The sequence below is a fragment of the Pelodiscus sinensis genome, chromosome 1 (assembly GCF_049634645.1).
Source record: "Pelodiscus sinensis isolate JC-2024 chromosome 1, ASM4963464v1, whole genome shotgun sequence".
Taxonomy (NCBI): domain Eukaryota; kingdom Metazoa; phylum Chordata; order Testudines; family Trionychidae; genus Pelodiscus; species Pelodiscus sinensis.
Window position 1 is genome coordinate 82,638,268 of NC_134711.1, and position 15,116 is coordinate 82,653,383.

At 37.1% G+C, this 15,116-nt stretch overlaps 1 long non-coding RNA gene across 3 annotated transcripts in view; it reads left to right on the forward strand.

The window, feature by feature from the left end:
- The window catches only part of LOC102452623 (uncharacterized), a 139,612-nt gene that overhangs the window by 89,903 nt on the left and 34,593 nt on the right, over nt 1–15,116 (forward strand). For all 3 annotated transcript variants that reach the window (XR_001367901.3, XR_001367904.3, XR_012905267.1), the window contains one exon: nt 14,116–14,319. This is a non-coding gene — a long non-coding RNA (uncharacterized LOC102452623). The remainder of the gene's footprint in view (nt 1–14,115; nt 14,320–15,116) is intronic.

The following is a 15,116-nucleotide window of genomic DNA, read 5'->3' on the forward strand; positions in this document are numbered from 1 at the left end:
CCACATATATATATATATATATATATATATATATATATATATATATATATATATAAGTTCATAGCGAAAAATTTGTTTGTCAATATACCAAGAGCTGAACGCCCACTATTCCCATTACCATTACTCCTATTTGGAACTTCAGTTGTTAATTAAAAATAATAATGAAGCCAGTTTCTGTGGGCAGACACTCTTTTCACGTATTAGATTGACATTTTATAAAGCTGGTCTCTGCCCCAAAGGGATTTTTTTTAACCTTAAACAAGAAGGTCCAGCTTTTTTCAGAGGAGAGTGAAAGAATATACCCATTGTCTGGCTGCAGTGGAAGAAAGACAGGATGCAATGGATGAATATTTCAGTAATAAAAGTAGCCAAATAGAATCTTTTACTGACCTAAAATTGGGAAATCTTTTTCTTTAAAATACACACACTCTAAATCCCCATCCAACTACTCAATTCCATGATGATGATAGTGCATTAATATTTCAAGGTTATGTTCTGAAAACTCAGGAAATGATTATATTGAAGTTGCAGGAAAAATCTTAGTTTATTCCTTCTTAAATATACATTTTACTATACTGTAATTACATGATCACCTACTGTTTCTCAGATAATACAGTACAATACGTTGTGTGACCTTTTTTAATAGTCTCTTAATATCATTCCATAAAACTGTCTTCGAAAATGTTACACATTCACATCATATTGCAAAGTAGTCATAAAATAGCTACAAAGTATGAAAGCTAAAAGTGCTCTATTATTCTCCTTTAAAATAGAGAATGATGTTTGTTATTTGGCTGCTTATGGCCCAGAGACAATCTTTATTATTTTTACAATTAAACTTAGAACCGGTATTAGCAATGAGGAAGCAATACACTAAATGGCAAAAAAAAAAAAAAAAAAAAAAAGTGTTATCTACTACCCATTGACCCTTAGAATAATTTAACTGAGTCTGAATAATGTAGGTATTTCAATAATAAGGGATGTAAAAAACATATTCTATATTTAAGTGATGTGATAGGAATGTATCCCAAACCTATTGAAGAGAGAGGAGAGGACCATCTAATCAATTACAGCTGTTTTTGTTGTAATTAGTCATGAGCATTTTAATTTTGGGTCTGTGTTCTTAAAGAAACTGTCAACATTCAGTTTTATTTATGAAATAGCTTCACATAGAAGTTGCTTATTTTTACAGGTATATTTCAAATATGTGTTGAAATTTCACAAACTGTAAGTCATTTATTTTAATTTCTGTTTTCTAAATACAAATCCATTTTAAATCAACAAAGTTATGAATAATGAACATGTGTTATTGATAATTAAATGTTGTTGTATTGATTAATGTATTCATTTTTAATTGTATTTCGTACTGGAGTCGACGGGAGTGTTGCCAGAATAGGGACTGCAGGATCAAGTCCCACATTTTTGTAATAGGTGAAGCACTCTTAAATCAGTCTCTATGGAGTTATTTAGCTGTTACCAATTACTCCTGCATTGTAAACAATCGAAGTGCATGTATCTGCAGGCAGTAGATAACCTGGAAATCAAATATATCAGCCCTACACAGATCCATGAAGAGATTGTACTGTCAGCTAAAACAAGAGTAAAAGATGTGATTGTAAATAACACTCATAGGCCAAACAGGTTAGTGACATTTATATTAAAGAAAAAAGGAAGAGAAGCCACTATGGAAATTAGTTCATATCTAATTGAAAAGTTGGTGAAAATCAAATCAAAGCCATAAAAATCTTCAAGTTTATTGTAAACTTATTTTGTTTTGTATAATACTCACTTTCAGTTTATGAATTGTGGACTTGCTTTGATCTATTACTGAGTGGGACCTGAAATAACATGTTGATGATGTCACAAATTTTGAAAGACTCAGCAATTTACCCTTTGTACTAAGAACTGAAATAAATGTTTACTACTTTTTTTTATGTAGGAATTGTGTCTGAAACTCTAAGCAGTGGACAATATAGGAAACCGTTTAAAATTAAGTTTTTTATACTTAAAATTAATCTAGATTCTGTTCCAACATCACTTGAAAAAATGTCACCTTAATTGGTTTGTTGTCAAGCCCACAATTTAACACTATATTGCACTATATTCCAAGTTTTATTTCTCATTACTGATGAGGAAAAATAAGAACAAAATAATTAATGTCTCATGCTGAGATGTTTAATTTGCTAAAATATCTGTCATTTTAGTCTATTGAATGGTTAAGACAAGAAAATGCCTCAGAGATCATTAATGGTGCATCTACACTGCAGGGCTTAACTCGAAATTAGCTACTCAAATTGAGCTATGTCAATTGCATATCTTATTTCAAAATAGGGAGCGTCTACACGGCACATATTTCAAAATAGAGAACTCTTCCTCCGACTTCCCTTACTCCTCCTACAATGAGGGTTACAGGAGTTGGAGTAAGAAGTCCTCCAGCTTGACAGTATTTTGATACTGTTTCGAAATAACTGCCTGCTGTTGAGACATGGACGAGGTTATTTTGGAATAGCGTTAGTTATTTCAAAATAGTGTTGCAGTGAAGATGTACCTAGTTTTGCCAGATAGTATCATATTTATAAAGTAAGAAAATGGATTATAACCAGAAGGATTGTTGCAGATTTTTCTTTACATGGTCCTAGGCTGACCCTGTTGTGTAGGTTCTCAGGCTTCCACCACAGAAACAATACTGGCTGCGTCTAGATTGGCAAGTTTTTCCGCAAAAGCGGCCACTTTTCCGGAAAATCTTGCCATCTGTCTACACTGGCCACTTTGAATTTGCGCAGGAACACTGGCGATCTAATGTAAGATTGTCAGTGTTCTTCTGCAAATACAATGACTCTCCCGTTCGGGGAAAAAGCCCTCTTGCGCAAATGCTTTTGTGCAAGAAGGCCAGTGTAGACAACTGAGAACTGTTTTGCGCAAAAAAGCCCTGATGGCGAAAATGGTGATCTGGGGCTTTCTTGCGCAAAACTGCGTCTAGTTTGGCACGGACGCTTTTCCACAAAAAGTGCTTTTGCACAAAAGTGTCCATGCCAATCTAACTGCTCTTTTCCGCAAATGCTTTTAACGGAAAAACTTTTCTGTTAAAAGCATTTGCAGAAAATCATGCCAGTCTAGACGTAGCCAGTATGTTTTTGTTTCCTTTTTAGGTGAAAGTGTAGTAGATAATGGTGATATTTGCTTTACATCCATGTTGTAATGAAAATGTTTGGTAAACCAACTAACTCTAAGGGTAAAACACCAAATTTATAAGCTGTAATTTTCCTGAACTGAACATTTTTTTATCAAAAATGTGTGTCTGGGACACTTTCCCGTCTCCTAAAGATAGCTATTTATTCCATTAGTTGATTTTTTTTTTCTTCCAGCTTGGCTTCCTGTTGGTTTGACTGTGGAGTAGCAGGTGTACAATTCCAGAGTGTCTTTAAAAGTGGCTCAGCAGGGCTTCTCTGCCATGCGTTCACAGGAGACAGCTCATCTGTTTAATCCTTATGTTTTAGTCAACCTTTCTTATTATGCGGACAGGGCTCCGATGCTCAGCTGGATTTTGACTCTCAGAATGAATTGATGGAGCTCTTTGATCTTTCTGTGTATTGCATCTGTTTCATCTTTCGTCTTAATGCATGATCTTCACAACTCCAGCTAGTGCTTTATTTATTTATTTTTCCACTTGAATCCATCAATTTTACTTTGTTCTCCCTTTTTGGCATTCCTTTTTATGTGCAATGAACTTGATTGCATAATTTTAATAAAATTATAATTAAGTTGGTATGTGTAATTAAAAATACAGAGAAAGGCCAGGACAACCATGTTTATTTAGAATTGGCATTTAACATTTCTAGAGACTTTACCAAAATCTTTAAATGAGACATACACATCTTTACAAATCGGCTAAGTATTATATACTCTGTTTAACAGACCAAATACTGAATGGGCAGAAGGTATAACCGCATACATATTTTGAGAAGCCCACCACTAGAATTTAAAAGTAATGTCAGGGTATATTTCTAAGAGTATTTAGCAATATAACTAGAACTCACATCATATAATACATTCTTGATATTGCCCATTATCATCTCAGGATATAGGCCCCAATTCATTACAACCCTTATGTAAGGGGACTCTTACACTTACATATAAATCCTTCCCTATTCAGGACAGCATTTAAACATGTAGGCTACGTCTAGACTGGCATGATTTTCCGCAAATGCTTTTAACAGAAAAGTTTTTCCGTTAAAAGCATTTGCAGAAAAGAGTGTCTACATTGGCACAGACGCTTTTGTGCAAAAACACTTTTTGTGGAAAAGCGTCCGTGCCAGTCTAGACACGGTTTTGCGCAAGAAAGTCCCGATTGCCATTTTTGCCATCGGGGCTTTCTTGTGCAAAACAGTTTTTAGCTGTCTACACTTTTTCCCGAGCGGGAGCAGCATAGTATTTGCGCAAGAGCACTGACAATCTTACATTAGATCGTCAGTGTTCTTCCGCAAATTCAAGCGGCCAGTGTAGACAGCTGGCAAGGTTTTCCGCAAAAGTGGCTGCTTTTGCGGAAAAACTTGCCAGTCTAGATGCAGCCGTACTGTATCCATACTCATTCATTAGCCCATTCATTTATAATCTGACCCACCAAGATGAAAAGGTAAAAATGGCAAAATGCTATGACCCTTTCATAAGCTGACCGTATATTTCAGTGTTTGGCAAACTTCAGTTCCTGGCTCATCAGGGTAAGCTGCTGGTGCATTGGGATGTTTTGAGTATCTGGAACTTATGCAGGCACAGAGCCCCTCAGCTCCCGATGGCTTCAATTCATTGTTCCTGGCCAATGGGAGCTGTGGGCCAGTGGTTTAACCTGATGGGCTGGGACCAGAAACTGGCCAACCCCTCATCTATAGTGATAAGCTGACCCCGCTGCATGATGTGTCATTTTTTTATTAAAAAATATTTGGCTTATGAACAAGTATTTACGGTACTTAAAATTAAACAACTGCTTAAGTGTTGTGTTGAATAGGGGCGCTTTTCTGGATCATGTCTTTAATCTACATCAAACAGTTCTAATTAAAAATATACATAGAACCATGTAGTAGCTCCATTTGCATTTAATTGGTAGCAGCTTTTTAGCTTCAAGTACAACAGAAAATAGGGGATTCCTTTAGTTGTTTTAATGAAGCCAAGAAACATGCAATTCAGATTATTTTTTCATTTCAGCCAAAAGATTGTGAAAGTGTAGCATTTTATAATTGTATGCTTGATTTTTTTTTAATGCGTATACCAGTGAATTTCTGTGAATTCTTTGTTTTTTTTAATAATATGTAGTCAGTGTTCTGTTGTGACAGTCCAGTTGCTATGTGCGTGGATAATGTACAGTGTTGCAAGAGCTTTTACAAGCGAGCAACGAGCTGTGGGGTTTCTACAGCCGAAAGTTCAAGAGTGTTATCAAAGGGTCTTTTCTCACAAGGCATTTACTGGCATATTTGTTTGTCATTCATTGTTCTAAATAATATATAACAAACAGAATATACAAAAACACTTGAAAGACCTGTAGTCAGGCCTCACCTCGCCTACAAGGAAATGAACTTACTGCTTTTCTCCACAAACAGAATGATGAACCTAGTTTGAGTTAAGAAATCTCTTGGGAATAGCCAACAACTAGGGACTGCATTTCTCACGCTCATTTGTGAGTGCTCTCAACACAGAAATTCACTTATTCAGTTGATCTGACAAAGCCTGACTCTGTTGACCATCAGTGCTATCTCTAATTTCCAGGCATTTGTCTGAGGTGGGATTTTTTTAAGACTAATGAATTGGTCCTTAAGTAATGTTTTGGTACGTGATATTGTGAACAGTTTAGTTTCTTTAATACCCTCCTCCACCCTAAAAATATAGCTTAAAAATTTCAAAGCCACCTAAATGATTAGGTCACCTGTTGCTTCAATACTAATGGACTTAAGCCATCCAAATCTTCTAGATTGTTCTGAACATCTCAGCCACATAGGACACACACATATATATATATATATATATATATATATATATATATATATATATATATATATATATATATATATATATGAACTATCCATTATGTATATCTGCGGACTCTGAATGCCGTGCTTTGTGATTACTTGAGATCATTGTGTCATGGGTAGGTACAGCTGATCATGAGGACAGTTGTTCTCTATAGAAAAGAAAGTGCTGTAATGTGGATATTTTGACATTAATCATGTAAAATGTGTGATTTCCCAAAGTATATTAAACATTTCAACTAATTTTGTTCCTTAAATGGTTTGATCGTCTTTTATTTACAACTTGAACTTGGAATCTTACCAATGCTTGCTGTCAGCAGCCACTGAAAATAACTTCGATGTTTTCCTTCCCTGTGAGTTTCATTTTAGAGTTTATGAAAAAGAAAATGAGACTTTGACAAAAAGAGCTACTGAAATGGCCCATTTGCTTGTTTATGTGCCATTGGGGCTCCTGCTCTGAAGCCTCAGAGATTAATCAGAGAGGGGCAGCATATTATCTTTAAGGAAATTAAATAATAGACTTAATATTAAGAAACCTGTTAAAACTCTGACTTGATCAGAGGTAGGCAGTGTGTTGCTTTCATTGAGATGCCATTTTAGGTGCATCCAGATCCTAAATATGAGTAGTTGGGCTTTCTCAACTTTCTCCTCAGAGGATAAGCCTTGTGAACATGTGCCATTCTCATATGTCTTTGTTTCGTGATGGTTTTGGTATTTTAGTTTATCCTGATTTGCTTCAGAACACCACAGATGCGTTCTTTCAACTGTTTTATTAAGAGTCATGTACTTGAACATGTTTCTCTTGTATTATTATTCATGTTACAGTTTAGTACAGATAAATTCCATTCTTTCAGAAGAGGTTCTGTTGTAACTGTAGGTTTATTTTTGGAAAAAGGATATAACACAGCTTTAAAATTTTCAGTCATTATATATAAAATAGAATGCTATGTTGCTTGACTAGCTCAGTATTTTGTTCCAACAAAATGGTTGATATTCATTATCTTTGTAAAAAATTAATTTAATTTAGATTAGGTGCAGCTATCATTTCCCACACATAGTATAACACTTTCCAGCTTTCTGTAAATAAGTGGATGCCTGGTTTTTAATCAGGAGAGACTCTCAGGATTCAGAATGGGAATGTTATGTGGAAGGACAATTGTAATGTTGTTTATTTGTGGGTCTCTTCTGTCCCCCACCCATTGCACCCAATCCCCCAGTCTGGGGAGGAGGGGAACGCAGCCTCAGTGGCATACCTGTTGTCAGATGGCAGCAGTCACGAGCCTCCTCTCTCCCACGCTCAGTGCTGGGGCCAAGAGCTGAAGGGAGCCACAGTGATTTCCAGAGCCACTGCCAGCTCACCGCAGGGGCCAGCAACCGTGGGGAGCTCACCACAGCAGCCAGGAGCTGCCACCTTCCCCAGTATTCGTGGATTTGGCATTCACCAGGGATGAAGCCACTGCAAATGGTGTAATGCCAGATTGTGACATGTTGACTTAGACTCATGTTGGATTCCCAATTCACATTTTCCCCATGTGGAAAACATCATTTCTTCTTCTCAAGGATGATTCATATCTTTTCTAAGCACTCCATATTGTATAAGTACCAGGTAATGTCTCTTTTGTGCTAGACAGCTTGGTGTCTGCAAATCAGAAGTTAGGATTCCCTTTTCTGCCTTGGGTATGTTTATTTTGCTAGGCATTAATTCTTTTTATTGTATCTCATGGAACCATCCCATAACACAAGTATGTACTGACCTGTCTGCTTTCTTGTATGCAATTGTTACCGAGTTTTGTCTTTCTGTGCCATTGCAAGGGTTTGTGAAAATCCTTGTTTTAAGCAAGAAAGTGGTTCTGCAAATATCTACAATGGGGGTGGGATTCCTTGCTTGCTTTGTTGGGGGAAATGTGCACATTGTTTCTATCTTCTGAATAGACATCAACCCATCCACCTCCTGGATAGACAGGACCTGTTGCATGTCTGCAAGTCAGAATGGGTAGTACAGCAGGTACTGGTAGTCTGCTGCAGTGTTCTAGAACTTGAAGAAGAGGCGTTCTAGTCTGCAGAAGTGAAGAGTGAGGGGAGATTTGATAGCAGCTTTCAACTTCCTGAAGGGAGATTCCAAAGAGGGTGGAGAAAGGCTGTTCACAGTAGTGACGGATAGCAGAATAAAGGGAGCAATGGTCGGAAGTTACTGTGGGGGAGGCCTAGGTTGGATATTAGGAAAAGCTATTTCACCAGGAGGGTGGTGGAACACTGGAATGGGTTACCTAGGGAGGTGATGGAATCTCTATCCCTAGAGCTTTTAAGTCTCAGCTTGACAAAGCCCTGGCTGGGTTGATTGAGTTGGGATTGGTCCTGCCTTAGGCAGGGAGCTGGACTTGATGACATCCAGAGGTCTCTTCTAGCTCTTTGATTCTATGATATTATGTCTGGTACGAACAGTGTTTGAATATCCACTGTAACCAAGAAAATGTTTTAAATAGGTTTATTGGGACAAGAAAAGGGCAATGGCTGACAGAGGCAAAAGAGGCTCTTCTCGCCTCTCTCAGGCTCTTCTCCTCCTTTATTGTCTTGGTTACAGCCCAATAAAATCAAAGCCCTTCAAGCCAACAATGTTCTTACTGAATAAAGTTGTCTTTTTCCATTGTAAAAATAAAATAAAAACACCCTATCGTGTAAGTAGTATTATTTTACTTACAATTTATCTGTATTACTATAATACCCACAATGTGCTTGCTATCTGCTGGCTAAACATGTAACCTGCCTCACAGTGCTTATGACTGAAGATGTCAAGTGTGATTTATCTGAGATGTTATTGAATTTTGAAAAACTTTTGAAGTTGTTCATTCTGTTCAAAAAATACACAGATATTTTGTTATGTATGTTTGTTATGATGAACTTCCGCAGTTCCAAAAAAAAAAAAAGGTATCCATTTCTACACTCTTGTATGTAGCATGTCACAGTGTGAGTTGTTAGGTGAAGTCACTGAAAAGTGACTATGGCAATGCAGAGTTTCAGGTCTATTTTGTCTCACTGTTTCAATTGAAATTTTGCTGAGATTATAAATAAAAATATTTTGCTCCGTCTTATGAGTCAGGATGGATTCTCTCCTTCTCATTTATCATCATCACCATCCATCGTCATCATCAGGAAAAAAGAAGCTGCATTATTGTCAAATACACCTTTCTAGTGTCCCCTTTACTTCAGATAATTCCCTCCGTTACAAAGTTATTAGTTGTCACCCATGGACTAGTCAGCTGTCAGAGTAGAATTGTGTGTTATATCATACTGTATTTGTTACAGAAAAAGTAGACAAAGAGAAAAGTTACAGTTGTGTGTTTAGAAAAAATTTTGGTTTTTGTCCACATGGAATGAATAGCGCAAAGGGCTCTGGAGTCTCTAGTTCATCAACATAGTTTTGTGTTTAACTCATGTAGGGCTTCAAAATTTTAAACTATGAGAAAAGCTGCATGAGACTGTAGAAAGCCAAAGCTCTGATTTTCAGCCACATCTCCTTTGGGTGGTGAGCTATGATGTGTGTGTATGTGTATGTAGCCTCCAAGCTGAATAGAGCCTGAGGATTCATTTGTAATCAAAACCCATCCATGTTGTTAGACAACTCCTCCATTCAGCTCCCCATAAGCTGCAAGCTGCATTCTCCACCCTACACCCTTCACCTTCCCCCCCCTAAAGAGCCTCATTCTTGGCTCACTCAGGAACAAAACTGCTATAGGCTCTAAGGCTGGCTGGAAAATAATAGTTCTGTTTTGAAAAAAATGTTAGTTTCAAAATTTATTTTTGTTCTGGAATCAAAGGGTATGTCTAGACTGTACCCCTCTGTTGGCAGAGGGATGCAGATTAGGTAGGTCGACATTGCAAATGAGGCAGGGATTTAAATATCCTGTGCCTAATTTGCATAAAAATGGCCACCGCACTTTGCCGACTCAGCACTTTGTCGGCAAAAAGCAACAGTCTAGAGGGGGATCTGTCGAGAAAGAAAGTCTTTTTCGACAGATCCTGTAAGCCTCCTTGCAGGTTTACATAGTTAAATCCCTGTCTCATTTGCAATGTCGACCTGCCTAATCTGCATCCCTCTGCCGACAGAGGGATGCAGTCTAGACATACCCAAACTGTCGTCTTTTGAAAATTTTCAAGAAAAAGGATATGTATTTGAGTGTGTGCAAGGGAGCCCAATCCAGAAAAACTACAAGGTACAGAACAATATAAGGGAAATGCAAGACCCTGAGCACAGGAACTTAATTATGGACATCCCAGGTGAGTGCTCTAACCTCTGGCTATTGGCTATTTCAGGGTGGGTGTGTCTGCCATTTTGGCCAGAAATTCCATCCTATATCTGAGAAACCTTGCCCAGGAAAATGTTGTTAAAATTAATGTGTTTCTACAAAGTATTGTGATTTCTGGGGATTGGTATTTTCTGACAACAAAACACAACCTTTGTCAAATGTCTGAACACCTCTAAGGGGCTGTCTCCCTGGAGTTGCACACAGAGGATAATAGCTTTGAAGGGGGGAATTAATAGAACATTGAGCAGTACTAATTCCTAATGGGTTTGGAAAAGCATTTACCAGAAAGTGGTGCTTCTGTCTCAGATCTGTCTGTGCTCCTGCCCCGTATGCTCCTCCAAATCTACAAAACTGTGTCATGATCCATTGGCTTCTTGCCTTTATATTGCTCCTCTGTTCCCATCTGTATCTTGGAGCAGTCAAGCCACTTGAGGCCCTTATTATTTGGCAAATGCCTGACATGGAAACACCTCATTTTAAAAGCTATTATATTTGAATATTAAGAACTTTCCCTTAATTATAGTTTTCATTTTTATTTAAATTTATTATTTACATATATCATTTTATAAAACTTGCAGTTAACTTAATATTCTGTAATACAATGTTGAGTTGTAACCAGTGGAAGTTTATTAGAGTTGTATTTTTGCAGTTAAACCAACAAGTGCATTTATTTTCTTTAAAAGCTTATACTAAACTGGCTTCTACGGTGCAGCTTTGTCAGGTACATTGATCAAAACAACTTAACTTTTTTTATTTTTATTTTATGCTTTAGTTGGTGGTTCCTGCTCCCTTATAAAGTTGTTTCCTCTTGTTTTGCCTTTTCTTTATGATCTGGGGTCTGCTTGATACAGCAGTCTGTGGAAATTTTGGGACTGTGTTGTCTCTGAGCAGGGGTTTCCATTGCATTTGGGTGGTCAAAAATTATGGTCCATGCATTTTTCAGTTTGGGGATGTTAGTAGAGGTGTTTTCCTTTCTGTAAAGTTGGAGCTGCCAGAGTAATTATACTTTGGCTCCCTCCTACTTGAGGAGTCTATTCTTTAATTCGTCAGGGTCTATTCTTTAATTTTTCTTGCTATGCATCTTCTGTGCCCTTTAGTCCTCCATACTACTTTCTCTTCATTTTCCAGGTACGGTGTATAGCAACTTCCCCTGTGTGCTCTTCTTCTGTTTCCTCCTTGTGCATCCCCTTTGTGATCTTGCCCTGCTTCCCATATGCTCCATCTCAAGTTGATATTTTCCTGAGATACCGTTTGACATTAGATGTCTATAGGAAGAACAACTGACACTGGGATTTTCAAAGGCTTAAGAGAGTTAAAAGCCTAAATCCCACCAATTTTGATAGCAGTTGGGTGTCTGAGTCCCTTTGCCCCTTTGAGAATTCCAGCCTTAGAGTTCAGTTGTGCAGTGAATGAAAAAACAAGCAAGCAAGCAAATAAAAGCCTCCACCAAGTGGTTTGGCAAAATGGCCAAACTTTAATGTAAGTGATGTAGTACTTTGAACATTTTTTCATGCTGCACTTTATGGATGCCCCCCCCCCCAATCTAAGCAGCTAAATCAGTACCCTACTCTCCTCCACAACCCTCCTAACTTCTGCTGTGTTGCTTACAGCATGCAGACAGCTGGCAAAGCATAGGGAAGCATCTATGTGGTGATACTACTACCAAAATGTTTAAACGAGCCTAGGGAAGTTATAGAATCTCCATCACTGGAGAGTTTTAAGAGCAGATTTGATGCTTGGTGCTGCCATGAGTATAGGAGTCTGGACTTGACGATCTCTCAAGGTTCCGTCCAGTTCTATTACTCTATAATAAGAAACACTTAGCTACATACATATTGTGCATGTAGCTTATATGTGCAATGAATAAAGTTATATTAATGTTGCCCCCGTTTGTTTGTTACACTTGCTTGTTGCATCTGGTCTTAAGCATAAGCCGGATGCTGGGTCCAGCACCTCTCTCATCTTCATTTTTTTACAGTGCCTAGAACAGTAAGATCTGACACTGATTAGGGTCTATATGCAGTAGGGAAATATATATATAATAAATGACCTAGTATACAAATAATTTCTTGAGATTATTAATAATGAGTGAAATCCTGGCTCCACGAAGTCAAAGGAAGTTGCGCCATGTACTTCAAAGTAGGGTCAAAATTTACCTTTATAAACAGAGGTCCCTATTGCAGCATTTTGTATGGCTGTAAATATTTTCCTACTTTTAGTGCAATAAATAGCCGATTAAAATTCAATGATCAATTTGGACAATTTGTGTTTTGATTATTAAGATAGATCTAAATGTTTATCACATCAGACAGTTGCATAAAAACAGAATTTCACACTTAGAAGGACAAAGCAGGTTCTGATAGCATTGTAATTTCAAGGCAGCATAACCAGATTACACCTGATATTCTCACAAGCTGTTACATTTTCTATCTGCAGCTATTTTCTCCCTTGTCTTCAAAGCATGTTAAATTCTTATCAATTTTTGAAAACTTGAAAGAAAAACTAAGAAATTACTTTTGTATATAATCACTAAAAGTGAATGAACAAAGCCAAAAATGTGAGCTCTGAATGGATATGGTTTTGGCAAAACAGTCCCTGATCCAATTAGTTAAATATTCACTGCAAATGGATAAACCAAAACTGAAGTCTGTCCTTGATATTTATTTTAATTCCTATGTAAATGCTACAAAATAGAATATAAAAAGAAGAGTTCACAAAAATATTTATATGTCGATATAAATTGACCCTTCTCATGGTCCGCATTTATACCTAATTTGCTAAATGTAAAATCATCATTATGATTGCACAACCATGTTTAGTAGTAGGGGAGGTTTGTTTGTTTGTTTTGTTTTTATTTTTGTTTTTCACTATTTGTATGCTATTGACTTTTTTCAGTTCCACATTATTTAATTCAACTTGTACTTTATGTACTTCACAAAATGCTTAATTTTTAACAACAATCTTGAAGCCTGGATGCAAACCTCTGCAATTTCCTCTTCAATAAAAAGGTCAAAGATAGCATTGCTTCCAGCAGCAATGCTGAAACTAACAATCAGATTGCATTTAGTTACGATGCTTTTTTGTTTAAGAGGTTATTATTTATTTGCATTTTTAACCTCCTCACAATGTAGGCTCCACTAATCGGAATTTATAGACTATCAGACTAGTTAAGAAGGATGATGTCTACAGAGAAGCCTTTAATGGCAGCTAACTGCTTCTTTGGGCCCAATTAAAACTACCCAACTGTGAAACACAATCCCTTGGGTAACAGTGCAGTCATCTTACCCATATTTTTGGGGAGGAGGATGGAAGGGAATATCCACGGTGACTGTAAAAAGGGAGTTTCATAAATTTCCAAATTATTTTTTCCAATGCTTTAAACTTTCAATATGCATTATGAATAAGGTCAGGGTTGAAGTCCCTCATTGCAGCTTTACATATGCACCACTGTCTGAACTTGAAGCCCTAGTCACCGTGCTAGAGATATGGATGTGCTTTTGGTCCCAAATCAATCTTGTCACTCCTCAGAAAGCAATGAAAGATAATAAGTACTATTCACCTGATTGCCTTCCTGCTCTGAGACAGCTGGTGACGCTTGTCTTCCTGATAACCAGGAGTTTCAGATCTGAGGCAGGGATAAAGAAAAGCTGGGAGCTTGCTGAATCTAAATTTGACAGTCGATGGCTGTGTAGAGGGTCAGGAGGGATAGAATCTGTGACACGTATAAGAAAGGAACAAAATTTATCTGCTCTGGTTGCAATGATTAGATGTCTCGTTGTCTGGCTTTCTTACAGTGGATGATTGATCATACCCGCCAGCTGGCTAATATCATAATTAACAAAGTTGCTACCATGTCTGAGAAGTATAATCGAAAAATTTACCAGCAGCATGGTGCCATTGTCATGAAGATCATAAGCATTGCAGAGTCGACTTTTGCATTGATGGAGCTGCGGAGCTATGTAGATGTGCTGAGAAGGGATGCATTTGTACAGCTAAAGGTATGTGTCTTCTTTTCATTATGCCACTTGTTCTAATTGTCCTTCATTAAATCTAGCTTATGTTCTTATGACTTTTAGCTTTCGTTTCATGGTGCCGCATGGAGAAATTTGGTTTTTTGTCATAGGATTTTTAAAGATAACAGAAACTCCCTCCCCCCCACCAAAAAAAAAAAAAAAAAAAATCTTATCTGAGAATAAAACAGTGAATAATAAAAAATATGATTTGGCACTGTGCATCTTATTTTTATACTGCCACTTGTCTTATCAGACATTGTTTGCCAAAACTGTAAATGTGGCTGCCGTCATTGCTGATTTCTTCAGTTATAGGTATTATAAAAATGTATTTGGTGATATTTTCCCAGAGTTTTTATTTCAATTTGATTGAAAGGTGAAAGGAAACAGTTAAATCTTGGGGCTCTTAACATTTGTAACTTAATGTTAAGGAATGTTGTTGCTAAATGGATGGTAGTGCTAAAATATACATGTTTGTATTTACAACCGTATGTAAAAACGGAGAACAATCTCTGAGCTGGTATCTAGAGACCCAATCCATAGTGCATTTATAAAACATTGAGTAAGCATTTCAGTTACTCTTTTCTATATTTACATGTTTCTCAGAGTTAAAAAATTATTCCATTGAGCCTTTTCCTCTTTCCAACTGTATTTTTATATTTGTGTGCTCTACTTGGGTGTTCAGTTATGCTCTGGAGTATGTGTTCAAAATGCCAGCCTGACATATTGCTAATGAGTGTGAATATTGACAGTGACAGGAGTGTTTGTGTGTGTGTGTGTCCGTG